This window comes from Canis lupus, chromosome 27 (genome assembly GCF_011100685.1).
Source record: "Canis lupus familiaris isolate Mischka breed German Shepherd chromosome 27, alternate assembly UU_Cfam_GSD_1.0, whole genome shotgun sequence".
Classification (NCBI taxonomy): domain Eukaryota; kingdom Metazoa; phylum Chordata; class Mammalia; order Carnivora; family Canidae; genus Canis; species Canis lupus.
The window spans coordinates 33,648,950-33,672,239 of NC_049248.1; the positions used below are offsets into that span (position 1 = coordinate 33,648,950).

A 23,290-nucleotide genomic window follows, 5' to 3' on the forward strand; every position below is an offset into this window, starting at 1 on the left:
AGCAAACACTTTAAAAATGTATTTATATCATTTTTTTTGTCAGAGAATTACTTTCCTAGTGGGGGGTAGTATTTTCTTTTTTTGCAGGGGAGATAGTGTTTTTCTGAGTCATTAAGACCTGATAAAAGTACTCAGAAAATCTGAATTTATTGATCAATCAACAAACATTTATTATAAACCTATTTTATGCAAGCCTTATGCTAGATATATATATGATTTAGCAGCATAAAACAGCATATATAGGATCTAACTTTTGGGAGTTAATGCAATAATGGTAACTAAAAACTTTTAATTTTCGCTATGTTGAGGCACTATGTCAGGTAAGGTTTCTTTTGTTATTCTCTTTTTTTTCCCCATGTTCTTGCATTTAGTCAATCCTCACAGTTTTCTTTTTTTTTTTAATTTTTATTTATTTATGATAGTCACACAGAGAGAGAGAGAGAGAGAGGCAGAGACACAGGCAGAGGGAGAAGCAGGCTCCATGCCGGGAGCCCGACGTGGGATTCGATCCCGGGTCTCCAGGATCACGCCCTGGGCCAAAGGCAGGCGCCAAACCGCTGCGCCACCCAGGGATCCCCAGTTTTCTTATGATAGAAGCATTATTTGTTAGTAATATTTTTACTTGACAAAGATATTGAGATTTTAGGAAGTTAAGTAATTTGGTTATGGACAAATAGTAAGTGTAAACACAATACTAAACACCAGGATGTAGGAAATGAGAACTTATTCTCTTATCTGTTAGATATACTGCCTCTCTATATATATATAACTCATTGGGAAGTCAAGGAAGATATAGTTGAAAATATGAATACAAGGTAGGAGAAAAATGCTCTTTAATTTTTCTTTTTTTAAATAACAATCTCTGCTGTTAAGCATTAGTTATGAAATTATTAAATTAAAAAGGTACTAAAAAGCATATTTACCAATTGAAGTTTCCCAGTTTTGATGAAGAAGGAAAGTGACAGTTTAATCTTTGAAAGTACAGAAATATATCACACCCTGGAAACCAGAAGTTAGAAAAGTCAAAGACATCAGGGTTTTTTTTTTTTTTTTTTTTTTTTAACATTTTTGGCAATCATCTCCACACCAGATTTGAACACATTAGCTTTAAACTACCGGAAATTTAGGAGTCAGCTAGGAAAATTCTCAAAGGACTAAAGAGAATCTCCCTGGAGAAAGCAAAGTGAAAACAATAGCTAGAGCTATTAGAATTAATAACAGTTAATCAATGTTCTGTCTAGGCTGAACCTAAGTAGGAATATAAGACAACTGAGAATTCAAGTAGGTCAGGGTATAGGTAGGGTTGTGGAAAGAATAAAATTTTCCCACTTAAGAATAAATGAGTTTGGACACAAAATCAGAGCAGACTGTTCAGCATGGGTAACAATAGGTCAAAGTCTACTGACCTGTACAGGTTTGACAAGCTAGGAGGGCAAAATTCCGGGACAGAAACAAGTAGTGATTTTTTTGAGAAAAGCTTAATACATAAGTATTCTTAGCTAAAGTTCTAAAGTTGGAATTCAACCATTTATTCAAAGGCAGGCAACTCAATTCTATCTGGTCAACTCTATCACAGTGGCTGACAATTCAAACCTAAAGAATCAGATCCTCTGATACAAGCACACACTGTGCCATTGATTCATTCATCCATGTGTTCAGCAAATATCATCTATGTGCCAGTCACAGTGATGAACATCAAACTTGTGGTAAATGAAAGGCAAATGAGACAAATACGGTCCCTGGTATAGTAAAAATCATATTATAGTGGAAAGTTAGGAATTAAATGCATAATTAATTACAATTTAGATCAGCTATAAAGGAAAGTTACTGAGTATTGTGAGATGAATCATAGGAAGAAACTGTCCTAGTTTGCAAAGGCGTCAAATAAAGGATAGAGCTTGAAAGACGAGTCAATTAGCAAAGCAAATATTTGGAGAAATTTCCTAACAGAAGGGGAATAACCTAAGTGGAAGAAACAGAGAGATGGATGACCAGTGTGGCTGGAACGTAGTAAAGCTAGAGGATTAGTTTGGGAACCATAGGACATTATATGCAATGTTGAAGATTTTTAATATCTTAATTGTAGTGGGAAAACACTCAATATTTTTATGCCAGTAAATAATATAATGACATTTTTATTTTTACTTATTTATTTTTAAAGATTTTATTTATTTATTCATGAGAGATACACAGAGAGAGGCAGAGACATAGGCAGAGGGAAAAGCAAGCTACCCGGAAGGAGCCTGATGCGGGACTCAATCCCAGGACCCCAGGATCACAACCTTAGCCAAAGGTAGATGCTCAACCAATAAGCCACCCAGGTACCCTGACATTTGCATTTTTAAATATTCTTCTGGTATTCTTAGATGGCATTTTGTGTGGATTAGCAGGCATAAGAGTGGATCTGGAGAGATCACCTATAAAGCTATCTCAAAGTCTAAGCAGGAAATGATGATAGCTTGAACTTGGTTATTGACAATAAAGATAGAAAAAATTAAATGAATTCATTATATAATTAGAAAGTAGAAAAGAGAGTTGTAGCCATAGACTTTAGAAATGAGTACATGGTGTAGGGTAGTGCCATTCACCAGGATAGGAAGGACTAGAGGAAGACCCACTTTGGAAAAATATTGAGAATTTAGTTATCACAGAGTGAGATAACCAAGTGGAAATATGAAGTTGACATGCCTACACCTCAGAAAAGATATCTTGACTAAAGACAAAGTTTGAGTTCTTGAGCATATATATGTTCCTTCAAGTATAAAAGATATCTTAGCTTCTGGCATGAGCAGATGAATGGATGATAATATCATTTCCTAGCATAGAGATGAAAAAGGATAACCAAATTTAGGAAAAATAAGCTGAGTTCATTTGTGAACTGCCTGAGTTTGAGATACTTGTGAGATACCCAAGTATAAACATTAAGCATATATAGCGCTGATGGATCTGCAGTTCAGGAAAAACATCTCAGAGATACAAGTTTGAAATCATTACACATAATCTGTTAAGTTATGTGAGTGGATGAGAATATTTAGTAGAAAATGAGGAAAGTTGATAAGAGGACAGGGAAGAAGAGAGAAAACTTAACAGATATTTGAGGGGAAATAAAGTAAATGAGTTGATACTGAGGAAGAAATGCCAGAGAAGCAAGGAAGTAACAAGGTGAGTATGGTATCCCAGGATTCAAATAAATAAATGTTTTGGCTATTAGAGATTTGATAGAGCACTGAAAAGGCAAGAAAGAGGAAGTGAAGTAAACATATACGGTTCACTGTTTTCTATCATTTTATATTTACTCTAACTTTTGGATAATCAGTTTTAGTTGTTGTCAACATCCACTGATTTTTCAGGGTAGAAATCTTGGCGTTCTAAATATTGCTTCTTTTATCCCCCGCATAGACTCAGTCAGCAAATCCTATCAAGTTCACCTCAGAAAACTGTTTGATCTCTCCTTGCCTCATTATGCTTATAGTTAATGTAATGTCTCCTTTCAGATTCAGTTTATTTGCATCATTTGATTACAACATACACAAATGTTTATTTATTTGAGTAACCTTTACCCCCAATGTAGGTCTTGAACTCAGGATACAATGATCAAGAGCCACATGCTCTGCTGATTAAGCCAGCCAGGCATCCTTTCCCGTTTTTAAGTGACTGTGATATACATTTTAAAGCTTCATCTCCTCAGACATTGTCCAATCCTAAAATATCCTTGTCCCTATTTTATTGTATCTGTTTCTATTGACTATTTGCTCTCTTGATATGGAACACAGTTTCTTGTTTCTTTTTTAACCCTGCAGTATTTTTTATTGTACACTGTAGGTTGTATATAAAAGGACAATAGACACTACAATAGTAATATTTTTAATCATATACTATATATTGGATAATTGAATTTCAATTTAAAAAAATGTTAAAAAGGAGAAAAAGTAATATTATTTATCAACTAGAATAAAACATGATCCTTCTTTTTTCAGATCAACAGTCTGAACATATGAGTCAATGTAATTTATGGTAGATCCAGATGGAGACTTTATTGCCATTTTGGTTAAATCTAATTTACAACTAATTTCAGATACTTTAAAGGGTAATAAAAAGACTTCAACTTCAAAGGCACTTGAGATATGAGTGTACAGAGCTCCAGCAGAGCTCTGATGTTGGACATTTCCAAAGAGCTAGCTTAAAAAAAAAATCTAAAGATGGTTCTAGGCTGTTCAAAAGCTGGTGCCACTCTCTTCTCAAGTTTAAGTTTCCTGCTGTACCCAAATCAAAGCCTATGGATTTCAAAGATTCTGAGGTAGTCCTATAAGTATTCCAAATTTAAAGGGATTTGAAGATCCTAATTAAGACTGGCTAGGAGTGGACCTTCCAACATCCTTCTCATATACTGGCAGACACTCACTATCATTCTATGTTCCTGTATTTTTTTAAGTGGAATCTGTAATACTGTAGTATTTTCTAATTCACTCTCTTAAACCATTGTATTATTCTTAAATTATTGTTATTTAAATATTTTTAGGTGGCCACCTTACTAACCTATTCAACTATAGCAAAAGTGTATACCGGATTGATTTTATATGTGTAATTATTTTATCATTTAAATTTTCTTTTAATATTATTGTGGAAGAAGGAAGAACAATCAGATAGTTTAAAGCATATTTATAGCTAATGCTATATTGTTCTATGAATCAATGAAGAGATGCTGACTTCTATGTTTTTTCTAAACTCTTTGTTTACCTGGATGATATAACCATCTTTGAAAGTATCCTGACTTTTCCCCTAGTTCTTAATAGGAGAAAAATACAGATCTCTTATGATAAATATCTTCAGACATTCCTTTAGGTTCAGTTATTTTTCAGTTGGCCAAGAGAGTTTACTACAACTCAGTTTTTGCCTATCCATATTGGTAACATTAGTTGAAATTTTGAGGGAATATTTTTAAAATCAAAATTCAAAAACCATGTTGGAGCTGGTTAGATATAATTGCTTTACCACTTTCTAGACACTGAAATCAAAGCTGAGATGTGCTGTTAAATGTTTAATCACCAGCGTTCGAGGGGAAAAGAAAAGCCCTGTTTTTTAGCATTTGCTGATTTTGTTCCTGTAATTATTTTCACCAAGGTTGGTTTCAACTAGCAACACGATGTTATTGAACGTAGAGTTAGAGGTGCTCAATAGCACACTATTGTATAGCATTTTTACCATACAGATAGAATAGGTGTAAACAATTTCTAAAGCATTGATAATAGTAAAATGTATAAGAAGTGATATATTTTGAGTATTTGTCTTTTTAAAATATAATATATTTAAATGTAAATTCATATCATTTATTTATAAAGAATAACTGTACTTAATAATTGTCTTGCAAAATTCCTGAAAATTAAAATAGACTCTTAAAAGCTGTATGGGTTAGTTCTAATAGACCACTGATCCTAAATCTTTTGGGATAAGTACTGAGCTGGAATTTGACCCATAGCGCACATCAATGAATATCTGTGAAGGAAGGACTCAAGTCAATATTAGTTAGATCAGAAGAAAGTCAGGTATTCTTCGCATTCACACTTTCATGCCCCAAACTAATTTTTCTCTCCCCTCCATTTCATAACCTGTTTTTCCTTGAGTCACTAATTGGGATTATTTCCCAAACATAATTATTACTGGCTTATATAATGGCCTCTCTAACCAAGAGTTTTGCATCTCTGTGCTAAGAAGGCACTTTAGATCGTATGTTATCCTTATAAATTGAAACTTGTAGACCCTACACTTATCTACTTTAATTTAAATCCTCATGCATTTCAGCAAAGTATCACTTTGTTCCTAAGATCCCTATAATCCACTCTCTAAAACTAAAATATCAGTTGCATTTTCAAGATACTTTTATGAGTGGCTCTTTAATTTCATAGGACAGATGTCTCTGATGAAATCTTCTCCAGGAAATTACAGTTGCAAATTTAAAGATAAAACTTTTTATGAAAAAGCAAAGTTGATCACCCCATGTAATAACTCCACAAAAACAAATATTTCACAAAAGACTTTACTAGTACATTAATATCCTGCCTTGAGACCTACGTTATGGTAGAAAGTAAAATGTGTTCTGAAGTATTTATCTCAAGAGAAACTTATGCAAAATTGTTTTATTAAATGAAAAATATAATAGTTACATTTTACATGTTGAAACTATGGTCAAATAAAAATAGGAGGAGTGTGAATAGAGTGTGAAACACTTGTGCAAATTTATATTTGAAATAGTTCTATGTCTGTAGAATTCTGCATCACTACAGGTTGGTTGTATAAAAAAATCTAATTTATGTTGTTATCAGTCAGAGTAGTGGCTATTTTGGGTGGGTGGTGGAGGGTGGAGGGGAGAATACAGGGCCTGTGGGACTTTAATAATAGATTATTTGTTGATCAGAGTGCAGGTGACATAGCTCTGTCATTTTGTGGAAGTTTAGCAAATTGTATAGTCACCTGTACACTAAAGTGAAATATAGTATAATTCAAGTTTTAAAATATTTGTGCACATATGCATATCTCACATGAATGCTCACAATATATACTTGTGCCCTATAATCATGATGTAGTTATTTTAAAAATACATGTATTTAGAAATTTTTAAATTAGTGCCTTTTTAGTGATAATGAGGCTAAAACTTATATAAAGTTCTTAAAAGGTATTTATATTTTCAAGATAATATACAATCAAATATTATAGTAAATATATCATCCATTTTGTTGTTGGCATTATTCATTAATAAATTAATCAAGTTAGCCTTTTTTCCCCATTAAGTCTTCTTGAAGAATTAACTCATGTGTTGAAACTTAAAAATCCTAAAAGACCTAAGACAATACAGACTTCTGTTGAATAAAAATTGAGACAAAGTGAGGTATGCCTAAATTATCTTGAAAATAGAAATATATTTGGACCAAACTATTTTGCAAATATTTAAATTTGTTACCAGAGAAGAAAAGCAGACCAGTAGGATATAGTTTTTAAAGATCTTCCCTAATGTGTATCTAGAAACAGACTGGCACATACCCAGAACTGTTTAGGGAATCTCATAAGTTAGAACTGGTTGCTGATATCTCTTGACTTGAAGTTAGTCACTTCAAGATCATTGAGTCACTTAAAAGGAAAACGTGCCATAAATACATGATGGGGATTAAGGAGTGCACTTGTGCTAAGTACTGGGTATTGTATGGAAGTGTTGAATCACTATGTTGTACACCTGAAACTAATATTATACTGTATGTTAAATAACTGGAACTTAAATAAAAACTGTAAAAAAAATCTACTTCTCTGAAAATAACTAAACGTAAATAGGATTACATAAGGATTATAATAGTTATTTGGGAGATATAATACCTTCACAGACTTAAAAGGCTTTAAATTATATTTTTCAATTATGCCTGTAACCATTAGTAAGATTCTTAGTACCTTCATTTTACAGGGAGATTGAACTACAAATGGGTCATTTTATGACATCTGGGAAGCCATGGCAGTATACAGATATCTGTAAACTAACTGAATATTGAGAGAATAGCAAGTATTTTAATAGAACTAAGGAATCCAATGTTACAAAAACAATGTATAAGTAATAACAAATTTTTGAGACATATTAAGAAACATATTCCCTATATTTTTTCACCCTCTTTATTTCACTGAATTTATTTCTTGATGACTGAAGAGTGTTTAAAGTGGAATTGAATGTCATTTGTAGTATTTTTTTTTTCCTTTTGGTTACCATCTTGGAAAGGGAAGTGTGAACTGGAAAAGAAAAAAAAAAAAAAGAGAGAGAGAGAGAGAGAATCCAACAGCAAAGAGCTTTGTGAAGTCTCTTTTTAATTTTTTCCCTCACTTTTAAAATTCATTTTTAATATCTCAAATATTTATTTTTTTAAAGATTTTATTTTTTTATTCATGAGAGACAGAGATAGAGAGAGAGAGAGAGGCAGAGACACAGGCAGAGGGAGAAGCAGGCTCCATGCAGGGAGACCAACACAGGACTTGATCCCAGGACTCCAGGATCATGCCCTGGGCCGAAGGCAGGCAGGCGCTAAACTGCTGAGCCACCCAGGGATCCCCAGTATCTCAAATATTTAGGTAATATCTAAATCTCAAATATTTAGATAATATGAAAAGCCAAACAAAAATATGTGTGCCCACTACCAGTTTAATAAATAAAGATATAGGCAAATAAGTCCTAATATATACTCCTCCCCAATCACACCCTTCTTCCTCTCCCCAGAAATAATTACAACCTTGAATTTGGTATTTATATACTACTTAATTTTCACCTAAATACATATATTTTTAGACAAAATGTAATATTATCATGCTGTCTTGCTTGTTTTTAAATTTTATATAATTGGGATTATGATGCATGAGTTTTATTTTTTTTTCCTTAGCATTTAGCTTGTGTACTCCATCTATGCTGATACTTGTAGCTCTTTTTGTTTACTTCTTAGTGAACTTTAAGAATGCTGTAAACAGATGTTATAGTGTAATAAACATGGTCTTTGGTCATATGGAACTTAAATTCCATCTTATTTTAAATATTCATAGAGTATTGATAGTACGTGCAAGTTCAAATTCAGTGAAACCTGAACTTGTTTTCAAATTTGTCAAACATTAAAGTCCATTTTAGTTCCATTACACCACTCGGTTTCTTTAAATATCCCACAACCTCCATAAAACATTTCCTAATACTCTATGGGCAGTTGGTATTGCCAGTATTTCTTCTGTTACTATGTCTCATCTAGGGAAATAAAAATAAGAATTAACACTTACCTAGAAGTCATTTAGCGTACTGGTGCAGTGCCCTTTAGTAATTATCTCATTTGCATATCTTAACATATATCAAAGTGATATATGTTATATATTCATCACTCTGTATTTATGTGTTTACCTGTTATCATCACTAAAGTGTGACTGCTTTGGAGGCAGCCACTGACCTAGCATCTGGCAAAATTCCTTTCTTGTAGAAGGTACATGATAAGTTTAATTAAATGAATGTATTATGATTAGGGGATGATAATAATATTGGTAGGACAGAGCAAGAAAAGAAGGAATGTCTTAAATCTCAGAACAAAAGCATTCTGCTCCTACATCCCTGAGCTCAGAAATGTAGAAACTTTGGTAGGCTGAATTGTTTTCCTAATGCTACACGGCATTACGTTTTCTTATAATGGATATAAATTATGTGTTTTTCCAAATGGCAGTAGTTAGGTAGTCTAGTTATATATTTTAATAGCACAAATTTAACAGGCTAAATATGCTTTGATTTTTTTGCATTTTGATTCATTTTATTGACCCTATTGTACATTACAGAGTTTACTTTATATTCTACATGCATTATAAATTTAAAATATTGGAAAAGCCTCTTGATCTGCAAAGAGATCAAATTCATCTAAAATCACATTCTTTGTTTTCCATCCATTTGAAAAAATCGGTTAAGTGTATCTCTTAGGCATAGCAGACTTCTGGACAGTGGAATTTAGTTGTTATTATAACCTTTGGCTTTGTTTTATCTGAGAGTATAATTGACAACTTTTCCACCAGTTGTTACCCTTCAAGACGTACTTGCAGCTCCCACTCTGATGTTTTAGGGATTTGCCACCCCTCTAGCCTTTCCCCTGTCATATTCTTCTTTGCAGACTTCCAGTGTTGGTCTCTTCTAGGTCATGAAGTGTTTCTATGTGTGTTTCTCATATTTCTCCCCACTTTTAAGACAATTGAATTTGAAAATTCACCAAGTGGATACACAGTTATCTTCATTTAGATTTGGGTCTTGAGTATTTGTATCAGAGAAAAGATACTGATTTTCTTCTCACTCACTGCAAAAGGAGAGATGAACTAAGTTTTTCCTATGCATAGTTATGCATTATCCAATCATGGGCATTTCAGAGAGGTTAAATTTCTAATGCTTCTAATTCTAATACGTAGTTATTTTAGTTTATGTGAGTTTATATCTCCTGAATGATTGTACTCTATATCCCCATACCTGATAAGTTACATTTTAGAGTTTTCAGTTTTCTACTATTTTTAAATGTTATCTTCATACAAAATTGCTTCTGTAGGTGATTAAGTTGATAAAACTCTAGGCAGAATATTAATCCTTAGCTATAACTTCTGTAATTTTTTAAATGTTTAAGGTCTTTCAATCTTCATTTAAGGAATAAAGAATATTACTAAGGTAAATATTATAAAATAAAGGCTACTATGTAGTCCACTTGAAGTGTATTAGGTTAGAGGCAATATATATAAATGTTTAAGTAGAATTTCCTAAGGTAGAACAAAACATTTTGGAGTATGGGATATATAATATACATAGTAACTGGGTGATTAATTTCTCAGACTGCCATATAGAATATTGTAGCATAATCTTGAATAAGTAGGTGCAATTACCTTTTCTATGACCTAACAGGCATGCTCTTATATGCATTGGAAAGAAGTGTTTCCCTGAACATCCCTGAACTCCATTCCACTCCTAGTACCTTCACAGGCTGCTATCAATTGCTACTGGTTTAATTACTGAAAGTCACTGTGATCCTGCTTTCTCCAAGGCTGAATTGCTCCCAGTTACTAATTGTGTAACTGTTAGAAGGGAAACCTTGAGTATACTTTGACAGTTTTTCTCTAGGCTAGCCCCAAGATACGAACTTGAAGTTTTCACTTGGGTCTTATAAATGTCAGGTGTGACAACATAGAACTGTGATAATTGTGTGTGCATATGTGGTATCTATGGGTAAATAAAAAAGAGGCTGTGGAAAGACACACATTAGGTTTCTGAATGATCTTAATAACATCATATTTAGTCCTTTTTTGGTGGATAAATAAAGCTTCACTAATTTTTACACTGAGCATACTTTGGGAAATAGACAAACGTTTACATACATTTGCTATTTTTATATGTTTTTTCCACTATGGTTTTTTTTCACAAAAATTATGACATTTTAAAATGCTACCTGTGTTTTCCCTTGATGAATATTAGCATAATGAAATGCACATTTTGTTTTAAAGCCTGCTTTTTTGAGGCAGTGAAAAAAAGAGTAATAGAAACCATGATGTGTTCTTAGAAGCTTATATTCTAAGAAAAAGACTCTCAGAACTACTGGCACTCCCAGAAAAAAAAGGTACTTACCATCCAAAATACTTAACAATGATGAACAAATGTATCCCCATGATGATTAAAAAAAAATCTCTTCCACGTTATTCAGATGAAAAATTAATTATTTTAAAATAAAAGTCTTCTAAGAAAAGTTATCCTTATGAATCTAGATAAAAATTTCCTATGATTTGTAACCATATATCATCTGTTTTTTTTCCCTTAATTTTCAGATTAGCCTGTTGATTTTTCAAAAATGGCAGGAGAAAAAAAACAACTCTGTATATCTCACTTTTAATATAAAATATTCAGTCTAAATCTGCAGAAAGTATGTCTTTTGAATAAAAGAAGACAGATACTACAGTGTTTCTGCCAGAGAGTCCAGTTTAAACATTCTGCAGTATGCAAATGTTATCTTGTCTATGTGAGTGTTTTACCCGAGTGGCTGTTGCAGGGTTGGAGCATTCTCCCTGTGATTTAGGTTGTAATTTTATTTGTGGAAATAAACCAATTGCGGAGCTTCAATTGTCTTAGCGATGAGGTGATCAATAGCCCATTACTGGATAGAACAGTGGCTACAGGAAGTGCATTGAAGATTTTAATGCATGAATTATGCATGCGGTGCTCATTCTTTAGTCTCCGAACAGAATGACAGGGTTTGTGAAGTCGCCTCAGATAGTTTCTTGCATTAAGTGACTGCAGTGAAATGCTTAATATTTTCAAGCATAGAAGCAGCATTGACTCGGGCCAGCCGAATTTGGAAGATGTAAATCCCCCAGCTCCCAGCACAGAATGCTTTATTTGAAAGTATTGCTATGTAGGGAGCCAGCTTCACTGTCATCTAACCTGCTCTCCCCAGAAGGTTGGCTGAAGGATGGGAGCGGCTGTGCCTGCCTCTGAGGTCACAGCTTGAAGTCCTTTTAACTTGCTTTCTGCAGCAGGAGAGAGGCGTATTGTGGTATCACTGTCGCTGCATTTATTCAAATGCATAATTTGCAATAAATCCTGTACCCAGAACAACAGATAACTCAGCGTATCAGGTAAGTGCAAGGTTTTTCTCTCGGTTAGGTAATTGTAAGTGAGAATGTGCTGAGTTAGGATAACGGTGATGCAGTATTAGTAAGGTTGACTCAGATCTCAGTTTTCGGATGTAGTGTCAGGGTTCTGAATTGTTTTGTTGATTGAAAGGGGAATTTATATTTTTGACAGTATTGTGCCATAAGGTGTTTTATTTGCATGCAAAAGCTTTTCAAGAATGTGCCAGAGCTCAGATGTGTGTGTGTCTTGGATAGATAGCCTGCAAATGGGGAGGGGCAGCACTGAGCGTGAGCTGAATCAAAAAAAAAAAAAAAAATTATCTCCTTCTGGAGAAGTTTAAGCAGGGCTGTGGTATTCCTTTGGCTCAGATTATTTCCTTCATGTCAACATTTTAAAATTATGGTGAAGGATGTTGGTAGACACCCAAAATGTTCAGTCCTTCTCCCAGAAGTAGAGGATAACACTGAGGTACTCAAACTCAAATACGGTGTTGCATACAAATTGAACAGATGGAATTGAAATAATTTGGAATAGCATGTCCTTGAAGGAAGACCTTGTTGTCAGAAAACAGTTTGGCTTCTACCTGGAGTGTTTTGTTTTCTTTCCTCCTGTCCAGTGTGCGTTACTCTAAAAAGAATGGATAGATAGTATATTTTGAAATTTACACAAAAAAGTTGTATTTTTTCTTGATGCTTTAAAAATTAAGCTTATGTAATTGTTGAACCCACTATGTAAAATTCACAAAAACTCTGAAAAACTGAAAAGTAATAATAATAACAATAATAATATACTAAATTTGCCAGTCTGTAAATTAAAGCTGCTTGCTTAAATATCATGGCAAAAAATTAATAAATATGCAAATTATGTGCTGTATGATATGAATTCCTCAACATCTCTTTAGGGTGAGAAAATAGCATTAAAAACAATTCAGTAAGAAACTCTAGATATAGTAAAATGTTTTAATGATGATTTTAAACAGTAAACATATTCTAATACTGTGTATATACATGCAGTATTAGTATATATACACACATATACCTATATGTGCACATGTTTATGCACACATATATACTATAATATAATTTGTAAAACATAATATATACAATATAGCATGTATGTATAGATACTTCCTCAAGTATGATGCTAAGTTTTAAAAAATACATTTGCTAAATAATCTATCAAGAACCAGTAATAGGGCAGCCTGGGTGGCTCAGCGGTTTAGCGTTGCCTTTAACCTAGGGCCTGATCCTGGAGACCCGGGATCGAATCCCACATCAGGCTCCCTGCATGGAGCCTGCTTCTCCCTCTGCCTGTGTCTCTGCCTCTCTCTCTCTCTGTCTGTCATGAAAAAATAAATTTTAAAAATCTCAAAAAAAAAAGAACCAGTAATAGATATGCTCAGTATGCCTTGTGAAATAGGCATCACTTATTAAAAAAAAAAAGGAAAGAAATACAGAGCAATGATTAATAAGAGCACAGGAAAACTACTTTTCAAACATTTCACAATGTATTTCGATTCTGCTGCGGTATTACTCTATTGAGTTTCCTTTCAACTGCCTGGTAGTATGGTGCCACAGAACTCACATTGTAGAACATGTTTAAATCTGCAAAGCTGAAATGGTTTAGGTACAGGAAGAAACTCAGACGTTGAGTTTCTCCTCAGAGAGGGGAAGATAGGAAGCAGAAGTAACTGCCTATACATTTTAGAGTTCTGATGCTGAGTCATGGTGTTCAGTGCTGCTCAAATGCCTCCTGGCTGAGGTGGCCCATTTATAGCTAGTAAGATGGAATTGAAAGGAAAATGAGAAAGAATAGAGGAGGCAGAAACTTAAAGATATTTATTACCTAACAACATACTAAATTCTGAGTAATGAGTATAATGGCAGCACTACTTGTTGGATCTAGCTGAGGTGACAGTAGGAGAAGAAAAGCCCTCATGCTGGATGACAAGATCATAGCAGTAAAATTAATGGGCTAACATGGTGAGATTGTATAAACAAAGGGCCCACATAGCACTGCACTTGTTAAACCTTTCTGTCATTGTTCTAGTCTCAAACCTAACCCTAGCCATTACTCAATATCATTGAAAATACCTGATGGTTAGATAAAGAACATTTCCTGGATCATGTGAGGGAAATCTGGAATGAGATGCTCTCAGTTCCTAATTTCCACAGTAGTTGTAATTAATTTTTATAGATTGTCAGTATGAGAAACTAACAAGAGATTAATGAGAATATTTGAATATTAACCACAATATAGGACCTGAGACACCAAAATTAGTTTAGGTCATGATTATTATGACAAAGCATAATCATATTACATGAAGTTAGGGAGGAGACTGAAGATACAAAAAGGATGTAATAAAAGGAAAGATGAAATGGAATGAGGAACCCATATAGCAGTGAAATATCAAATACAAGATTTTAAAAGAAAAATGTGCTTAACTAATGGTTGATACATATTATTAATGCCTCTTAAAATCAATTTATAAGAATTCTGAAACATTATGATTCACTAATATAAGGCTTTGTAATTTACTTTAAAAATGAATTTTAAAGATGACTTAATAGAGTGAGAAATCAGTTGAATATTTTAAAATGGTAAGCCATCAATTTTCCTTTTAATATAAATACTTATATTAATGTTTGCACATATGTTATAATAAATCTAAGTAGAAAGCTATCTACATCTATATTTCTGTATATCTCTATGTGTCTTGTATTCGGCATTAGTCATAAACTAGGATTATAAAAAAGTTATGAATCATTTATTGGAAGACTAGGAGAGAAAAAGCATTTAAAGAGGAATAATACGTCCATTTTCCAAACTTAAAACACACATACAAATTGATTAAATCTGAGTTTATATTTTTTGAAAAGGAAGCCCCCCTGTATTTTTTGTTTAAGATTTATTTGAGAGAGAGAGATAGAGGGAGGGAGGGGAGGGATAGTAGGAAAGAACAAAGAATCTCAAGCAGACTTCTCGCTGAGCATGGAGCCCCCACACAGGTCTTGATCTCAGGACCCTTAGATCATGAACTGATCCAAAACTGAGTTGGATGCTTAACCGACTGAGCTATCCAGGCACCATCCCTCTCCCTGGTACTTTTTAGTAAATAATTCTGATTTATAAAATCCACAGAAACTTTTTTGAGTATGAATTTGTAACAGAGTTATACCAAGAAATTGCATCTCCTCTTTTCTTCCATTGGTAAAAATCGTAAAATTAGTTCCTCCTTAAAATATGTTCCCTAAGAAATCAGTTTTTAAAATACTTTCATTTCCAAATGCTCCTAAAATTTGACTCTGAGGATGTGTCATTTTAATATGGCTTCATGCATGTTTCAAGAATCTCTTTCCTCTGATAATAAATATAACATTCACTCTATTTTTCATTGTTTTCTAATCATTTTCCTCTCATAAGACAACTCAGTATAATGAAGAAGCATCTATTTAAGGATTCTTCAAATGTAAGAAAAAATGTACAACATAGAGCCATCTAAAATATTTGGTAAAATGTTTAAGTGTCATAGGTCAAATAAGGAACCATACTCAAAATTTTTAAATGGAGTCCAAGAGATGAATATACATAAAAGCATGGAAGCAAAACTTAATACTTTATATTCCAGGGTCAGGACTGAAATAGAGGAATTAGATAGTTATAGTTGAGAATAAACAGAGGGGGAACAGGTAATTAAGAACTTAACCACTGGATTAACATATTTAGACTTAGTTTTATAGTCATTGGGTACTTGCAAATGTTATTTAATCCCTCTGGAGACACTTAATGCTTAAAAAGTTTCTGACCTTTGAATCAGATGAATGCTGAACATTTTTTAGTAATTTTCAACTCTAAATTAAATCTTTTAATAATCTTGCCTTTTATTCTGTATTCTCATACTTTGCTTTGCTGACCCTAAAGGGACAGCCCTTCCCAAGGTTAGCCAATTACTAGACTTAGTAAACCAGTCATCCTTGAGTGCATTTTCAAATGCAAACCAAGTAATTGGGAGCCCACACCTCAAAGTTCCTTCTTTTATCAGAGTTCTCCAACTCTGGCCAATTTCTTCTTGCCCTAATCACCTCAGGGACAAATAATCAGACAACTAGAGACAGCTCTAGTGCCCAGAGATCTTCCTGAAGTAATTTAAACTAGCCAATCCTAAATCCACTTTTATCCTGTCTCCTTTCTCAGAAAACCACAATAGAGGCTTTTGCTCATAGTTTTTCTCTGTTCTTCTGCCTCCTGATTGACCCCAGACCCCACAAGATTACCTGTGTACCCCCGGGCATAGTAGGCCGTACTCTTTTCTTGAGATCTGGGAGTATAATGAGTATCTTTTTTAATGGCAGATATCATCAGATCTATTGGCTTTACCATACCAAAATAATAATAAAACCTATATAATAATAAACCTATATTAAAACAAATATAAAAATGTCTTAACATCTTTAACACCAATTAACATCAATGGAAATGTTAATATTCCCAGTATTTAAAATAAATTAATCAAGTCTTTAAAAAAATACTGTTTTATTAAATGCTGTATTATTTCAGATTTAAGGATAAATCTTAAGTGAATTTCCTGTAAACATAAGCTTAGCTGAACTCTTTTTTTTTTAATAAATTTATTTTTTATTGGTGTTCAATTTACCAACATACAGAATAACATCCAGTGCTCATCCCTCCAAGTGCCCCCCCCAGTGCCCATCACCCATTCACCCTCACCCCCCCGCCCTCCTCCCCTTCCACCACCCCTAGTTCGTTTCCCAGAGTTAGGAGTCTTTATGTTCTGTCTCCCTTTCTGATATTTCCCACACATTTCTTCTCCCTTCCCTTATATTCCCTTTCACTATATCTTTTTTAAGTTGTGGCTGATAAAGGGAGGGGTATGTCCTCCAGAAATACAAATGGAAAATTAAGTTTTCAGTCTAGTGGCATGCTATGTAAGCCTAAAGTTTAAACATTTTCCTGATTCTGTTTTAACTTGTAGCGTAACTGCTACATAGAAACAAGCATCTACTTCATCTATCAACTAAATCAATGTCAAGGGAAAATGCCACCTTATGCTCCTAAAATATCAAATTCTGAAACTGTAATTATCAAGTGCTAGTGTTGTTTATATAATGTCTTTGGTATCCAGTAAGCAACACACATCCTAATTAAGAAATATTTCTGCTACATTAAGCCCACAAAATTAAATTGAATTGTCTTGAAAATGTGGTGACCAAGAAAAGGTTGTTGCTAATCAGTAAATGCCAAACGTTGGAACAATGAACCAAACACAATTAACCACAAGACTAACAAGAATTGGGCCACACTTCAGAGGTAGTGCTCTGAAGAATATAGTATTCTTACTATTTTACTGTCAAAAGACAGTATTAATGTATTTTAGTGGTACACTCTATTGCTTCAAAACACTATCACTGAAGGAAGTTGAGAACAATAATAAATAAAATTTAAAAATTAAAAAAAAAAAAAAGAAGGGCGTGCCTTGGTGGCTCAGTGGTTGAGCTTCTGCCTTTGGCTCAGGGCGTGATCCCAGAGTCCCAGGATCAAGCCCCACATCGGGCTTCCTGCCTCTTTCTCTGCCTATGTCTCTGCCTCTTCTCTCTGTGTCTCTCATGAATAAATAAATAAAATATTAAAAAAAAGAAGTTGAGAACAGTAAATGAATTTAAAGGGTGGAAGAATTAAAAAATTAAATGCATGTTTGAACATAATGGTTTTAAACTTCCCTTGCTACTTCAATGTTGTATGATATGTTATGAATGCAATCACAATAGCTCTTTAAGATAAGAACTTTTGATAAAGAAATTCAAGTGGAAAACTGAAGATGATTTAGATTGAGAATAGGTTAGAAAAGACACTAGTCATGCTAGCAGATGGAAGGGCAGCAAGGTAGGTGGCTGAGAGGGAATCTGGAGGCAGAGCTGTGCCAGGAAGAACATAGGAATTTAAACAGATGGAAGATGATATATTAGTTGGCAAGAAGAGAAGCTGGGTGACAAACAGGAGGATCTATTGAAGAACTAGATGAGTAGGCAGCCAAGAGGTGAATTGGATGGACCCGTAATAAACAAAATAGGTCAGTATGAGGGCACCCAAGTTCCAGAACAAATAGGCAAGAATAGTGGAAAACAAATACGATTTTTCCCTTATGTGAACCTGGGAAATGACTTTTATTATGATATTTTAAAGTGCTTTGATATTATGATCAACAGTGATCTTCTATGGTGGAGAAATTTTAGTAGAAAATCCAAAGATGCTTACCACTAAGGAATCTTATTCTGTAAAATTATTGTGAGCATGAGATTTATTTTTATTTCCTAGTTTTGTGTTTTCTATATTTGAATTCTGGCCCTGGATTGGTTAATATTTGAGGATTTGGCTAGAAAATAATACTTAGCGGTAATATAAGTAGAGAATAAGAACTTTAACCCCTACCAAAAAGTGAATTTGTCAGTCTATGGAAAATTTGAATATAATTGCATCTTTAGAAAAATTCCTTATATTGTATTGTTTGTTAAAAGTAGTGATAGCAGTGCCTCAGTGAACATAAAGATGATTATAAGTCATATAGACTCTTTCCTGTCTTCAGACTTACCTGCCTTTAAATCACTATATTCTTAGATAATTTTTTATGCTTATAAACATTAAGTAGAAAAAGTAAAAAAAGTGCCAGGCATAGTAATGTTTGTATGAGGGTGTTGGCTTTATGGCTTTAAAAAAATTTTTTTTAGGATTTATTTATTTTAGAGAGATAAAGCACATGTGCACATGGTAGGGAGGGTGAGGGAGAGGGGCAGGAGAAGAGATCTTCAAGCAGACTCCCCACTGAGTTTGGAGCCAGATCCCATGACCCATGAAATCATGACCTGAACTGAAACCAAAAGTCTAACACTCAACTGACTGAGCTACCCAGGTGCCCTGACTTATGGTTATTCCGATTGACCTTCAGATAGATACAAGGGTTCTAAGCAGAAGAAATAGTTCTATTTATCACATACATAGTATTAGAATTAATACCACTATTTCTCTTGTTTTCCCATCTAAACTATAAACTTATTTTTCTGGTACATCAACCATATTTCTTAGGTGGCTCTATTGCTATTTTGCTATCAAAAGCCCTTATGTCAACGTGCCTGAAACTTTGATGTTTATTGCCAGAATGATAATTTCTAAAATACCTGCATTCTGGGGCATGTAGTTGTCTCAGCCAATAAAGCATCAACTCCTGATGTTGGGGTCATGAGTTCAAGCCCATGCTGGGCATAGAGCTTACTTAAAAAAATAAAATATCTGCATTCCAATTAATCTCACAAAGCAAAAGCAAGGATGATTTATTACGGATTATCTGGGCTGTTTGTTCTTTTCAAGTCATGCGTTTACTTGGCATTTTAATCCTCTGAATTAAACTTCTGAGCACAAGGCTAGTAGCAGTATCTTCCCAAGTTCTAAGTAAGTCTCTTAAAGTGGAGAACCACATTCGGCCAATTTTACACATATGCCACACTTTAGGGATGCAAGGATGACTAAAACATGAATCTTTCCATCAAAGAGTTTATATTCTAGTAGAATAAACAGATTTATATATAGTAGATACTATGGCACAATGTAATGGATAGAATGATGTTATTTCCATAGGTAATACCACCCTACATAGTTGTGAATCTCTTGAAGTCATGGAACATACTAATTTATTAATTCAGCAAATATTTATTAAGCCCCTTCTATGGTCAATGGCTATGCAAGGAAAAGTTTATAGCCTGTTGCCATGGACAAAACAGTCTATTGAAAAAGGGACAGGAATGGAAATAAACAGTTTATTGGACAAACAGAAAGTTTATTGGACAAAGATAGCTCTTGTAAAGATGTAAACCAGGTACTATAAGTGCATATAAATTGGGTCTAGACAAAAATAGGGTAAATCATCAAGAATAATTTCCTGGATGCACCAATCAAAGGGCAGCTAAAACGGTTTTAAAATAGTTATATAATGGTTTATTCAGTGTAGTTATAAAATAAATGGTGTTCACTGGAAAATTTAGAAGCTCACACTAAAAAGAGGTAGTTAATGAATACAGCTTGAAGGAATAGAGGAAGAAAAGTATGCATTTGAGGCTGAGATAATAGTTTTAATGCATATTCTCATTTAATCTTTTCTAGAAGACCATGAGATTCTGATTTTAAAGATTAGAAAACTAAGATTGAGTTTACATTGTTATTAAAACTCTAGGTTTGGAATTAGGAGATTAAAGTATCTCTGCCAAATCCCCATAAGTTTGCTAAGTTTTTTGGAATTTTGCAGGAACCTTCAAATGTCCAGGCATGTATATATTCAATGGGATTTTGGACTCCTAGGTTCATAGGTTTATCTACCTTTTATTTCACTAAAATGGATATAATGGAACTGGTGCAAAGTCACAAGTTAATTTTTATTAAGATGTTTGTAATTAGAAGACGGTCCAGTATAATTTGAAAAATAAACCATCTGTAAACATCCTCTAAAAAAAAAGGTCACTTTGCTTAAGTATGGAAAATTTGACTGATGAATAAGAACAAAATGACAATTGAGGAAATACATTCATTTAATGAGATGTCCAACATATGGACCAGCTTATTATGGTGTAGATTGTTGAATAATGAGTTTTCAGTAAATTTATGTTAGCCAGTTTATTATTGTTTCCTCTAAAATGTGAATTAGTGATAAGAATAATATTTTTGTGCTTTTCCTGAGAGGATGCTTTTAGAAGCTTTTTTCCTTCTTAACTCCTTCAGGAGAAAATGTGATATTAACCAGGCAAGTTTCCTATATGAAATTGAAGAATAGAAATATTATCACTTCTGTTTATTTATCCTTGCATTCCAGGTATCTAGAACAGTGCCATGAACATAGTAAATGTTCAGTAAATGTGATGAGTGAATGGTCACATGATTTAGTTATCACATTTTATTAAACCAAAGACATTATTTTTATGTCATACCATTAAATTGTTAGACTTTAGGGAGCACAATTATTATGTAAATGTATGCATCAAATATAAGATGAATCCTGTAGCAGTAGGATATTTTTTAATTACAAAAATCCATCTTGGCTTAAAATATACCTGTACCTGATGATCTGAATATCAAGTCAATAATGTTAGTTTCTTGATGAATGTGGTCTTCAACCTCAATGAAGACCAACTTTGCTATGCCTTAGGGAACATGCTTGACTACTAAGATTTAGATATCTTTCTGTCTTGTAGCACTCTCTTTTCCACCACCATGACCCATGAGTATATTTTGTGATCGTTTTCACAAGGGTTATGTTGTAAATGGCAAGTTCAGGTGATTCGAATGAGTATACAGTGTCTTTTTTTTACATTATTGATTAGAAAATTAAGTAAAATATTTGGTGATTTAAAATATGAGTAGATATTCTGTCCAACAAAAATACTGTAGATATTTTAATAAAAGAAAAATCATGTGTAGGGAGAAGTTATGTCAATAGCAGGGATGAAAATAATTCAACTATTTTAAATAATACTCAAAATGATTTCAGACTCCATGGAAAGATATATCATTCTGTTTTTGTCCATATCCTCAGCATTTAGTACATGGCTGATATATTATAAACGGTTGGTAAATGTCACTAATTTACTCATAATAAGGTAATTAATTCATAATAGTTATAGTAAAATAGATCACAGTGAAGCAGAACTGTTAAGAAAGTATTTTAAAAAGGTGAATATATTTTACATTGTGACCTATCCATAGCTAAATGACAAATTATATAGAACAATGTATTTAAAAATAAATGACCTGTAAGATAAACAGAGATCTAGGCCATAAAGAATGTGTCTTATTGAGTCTTAGAATATTGTCAAGGATGAGTTGAAATAATACATTGTTTCTTTGGAAATTACTGAAGATGTTAAATAAATAGAAAATTCATGAGGGGGGTAGAACTAAGCATAAATAATAATAAAGTTATTGAGAGACATGATTATTTGTGCCAGGATATTCAATTAGAAGAGGGAAAACATGGCCAACTGCTTACATAGATATATTTGGATGAGACCTTTGCAAGGGAGACTGAATGCCAAATATTGTTGATTTTTAAATAAATCATTTTGTGGAAAAAAGAAAGTTCTTTGGCATAGTGATTGTTTTGAAGTTATTAAAATACAAAATAGTATCACAAATACGATTATTTTCTGTGTTCTTTATTGCGGTAGGATATGGCTTGCGCTTATGGAAATATTAATGCCTTTAAGTGAACCCCTTCTTTCATTTACATTGAACTTAAATTGATGTTTCTTGCAGTAATGAGAAAAATATTTCTGGTAATCCAAGAGAAAGATTATTTAGGATTTCCATCTAGTCCCTCATTAACAATAAAATGAAACTGAGAGTTGTAAGGGGCCATATAAAAACTGTGACTAATCTTTAATTTTTACATGCGGACACAGAGTTTCTGATAATTAAGACTTAGTATCTAAGGATCTACTATTTAGGCATACCTATATATAGAAAAATAAATTTTCAAGCACACTGGTTATAAATTGAATAATAATATAAAAATTGCAGTAATTTTTCCCTTTAATTGTAAGATTCTTGTTTCAGATTTAATGTTCTTCATATAATTAATTTCTTAGTTTAAGAGAAAATGTTCTTTAATGAATTCTTTTGCTTCTCTAAATTATGTTTTAAGAAACATTCTTAAGAAAAGAAAGGAAACTTCAATGAAGGAAAATCATTCCTCTGTAATTCAAAACGTAGAATTCATAGATTTTAACTACAGAAGTACAATGTTAGAAGAAATTCATGAGTATGGATTAGGAAATAGGTACTGATTGAGACATGCTCAGTGTCAATATAAACTTAGTTCTTTAAAAGAGCTAGTCATATGTTAATGTGCTAAAAATAAATGATTATATTATTACAAACAAAAATTTTAGTAGCTTGTAATTTAGAAAGAAATGAGAGTTAAAGATGAAATGGAAGAGGTTATATAAATCTCCATTTCTCATCTGTAAGACTAATTAGGATTAATTTAACCAGCAAAGTGTGAATATGCAATAGATATTACAAAAGAACTGAAGGAACACCTGGGTGGCTCAGTGGTTGGGCACCTGCCTTGGACTCAGGTTGTGATCCCGG

At 33.2% G+C, this 23,290-nt stretch overlaps 1 protein-coding gene across 4 annotated transcripts in view; it reads left to right on the plus strand.

The window, feature by feature from the left end:
* CNTN1 (contactin 1) overlaps positions 1-23,290 on the plus strand; it is a 349,297-nt gene that overhangs the window by 107,569 nt on the left and 218,438 nt on the right. Inside the window, exon 1 of one of the 4 annotated variants that reach the window (XM_038577319.1) lies at positions 11,767-12,144. The exons of the other annotated variants lie outside the window; for them this stretch is intronic. The gene's annotated coding sequence lies outside the window, so the exon portion shown is untranslated. Of the gene's footprint in view, positions 1-11,766; positions 12,145-23,290 lie in introns of those variants that run through there. 4 annotated transcript variants of the gene reach the window in all.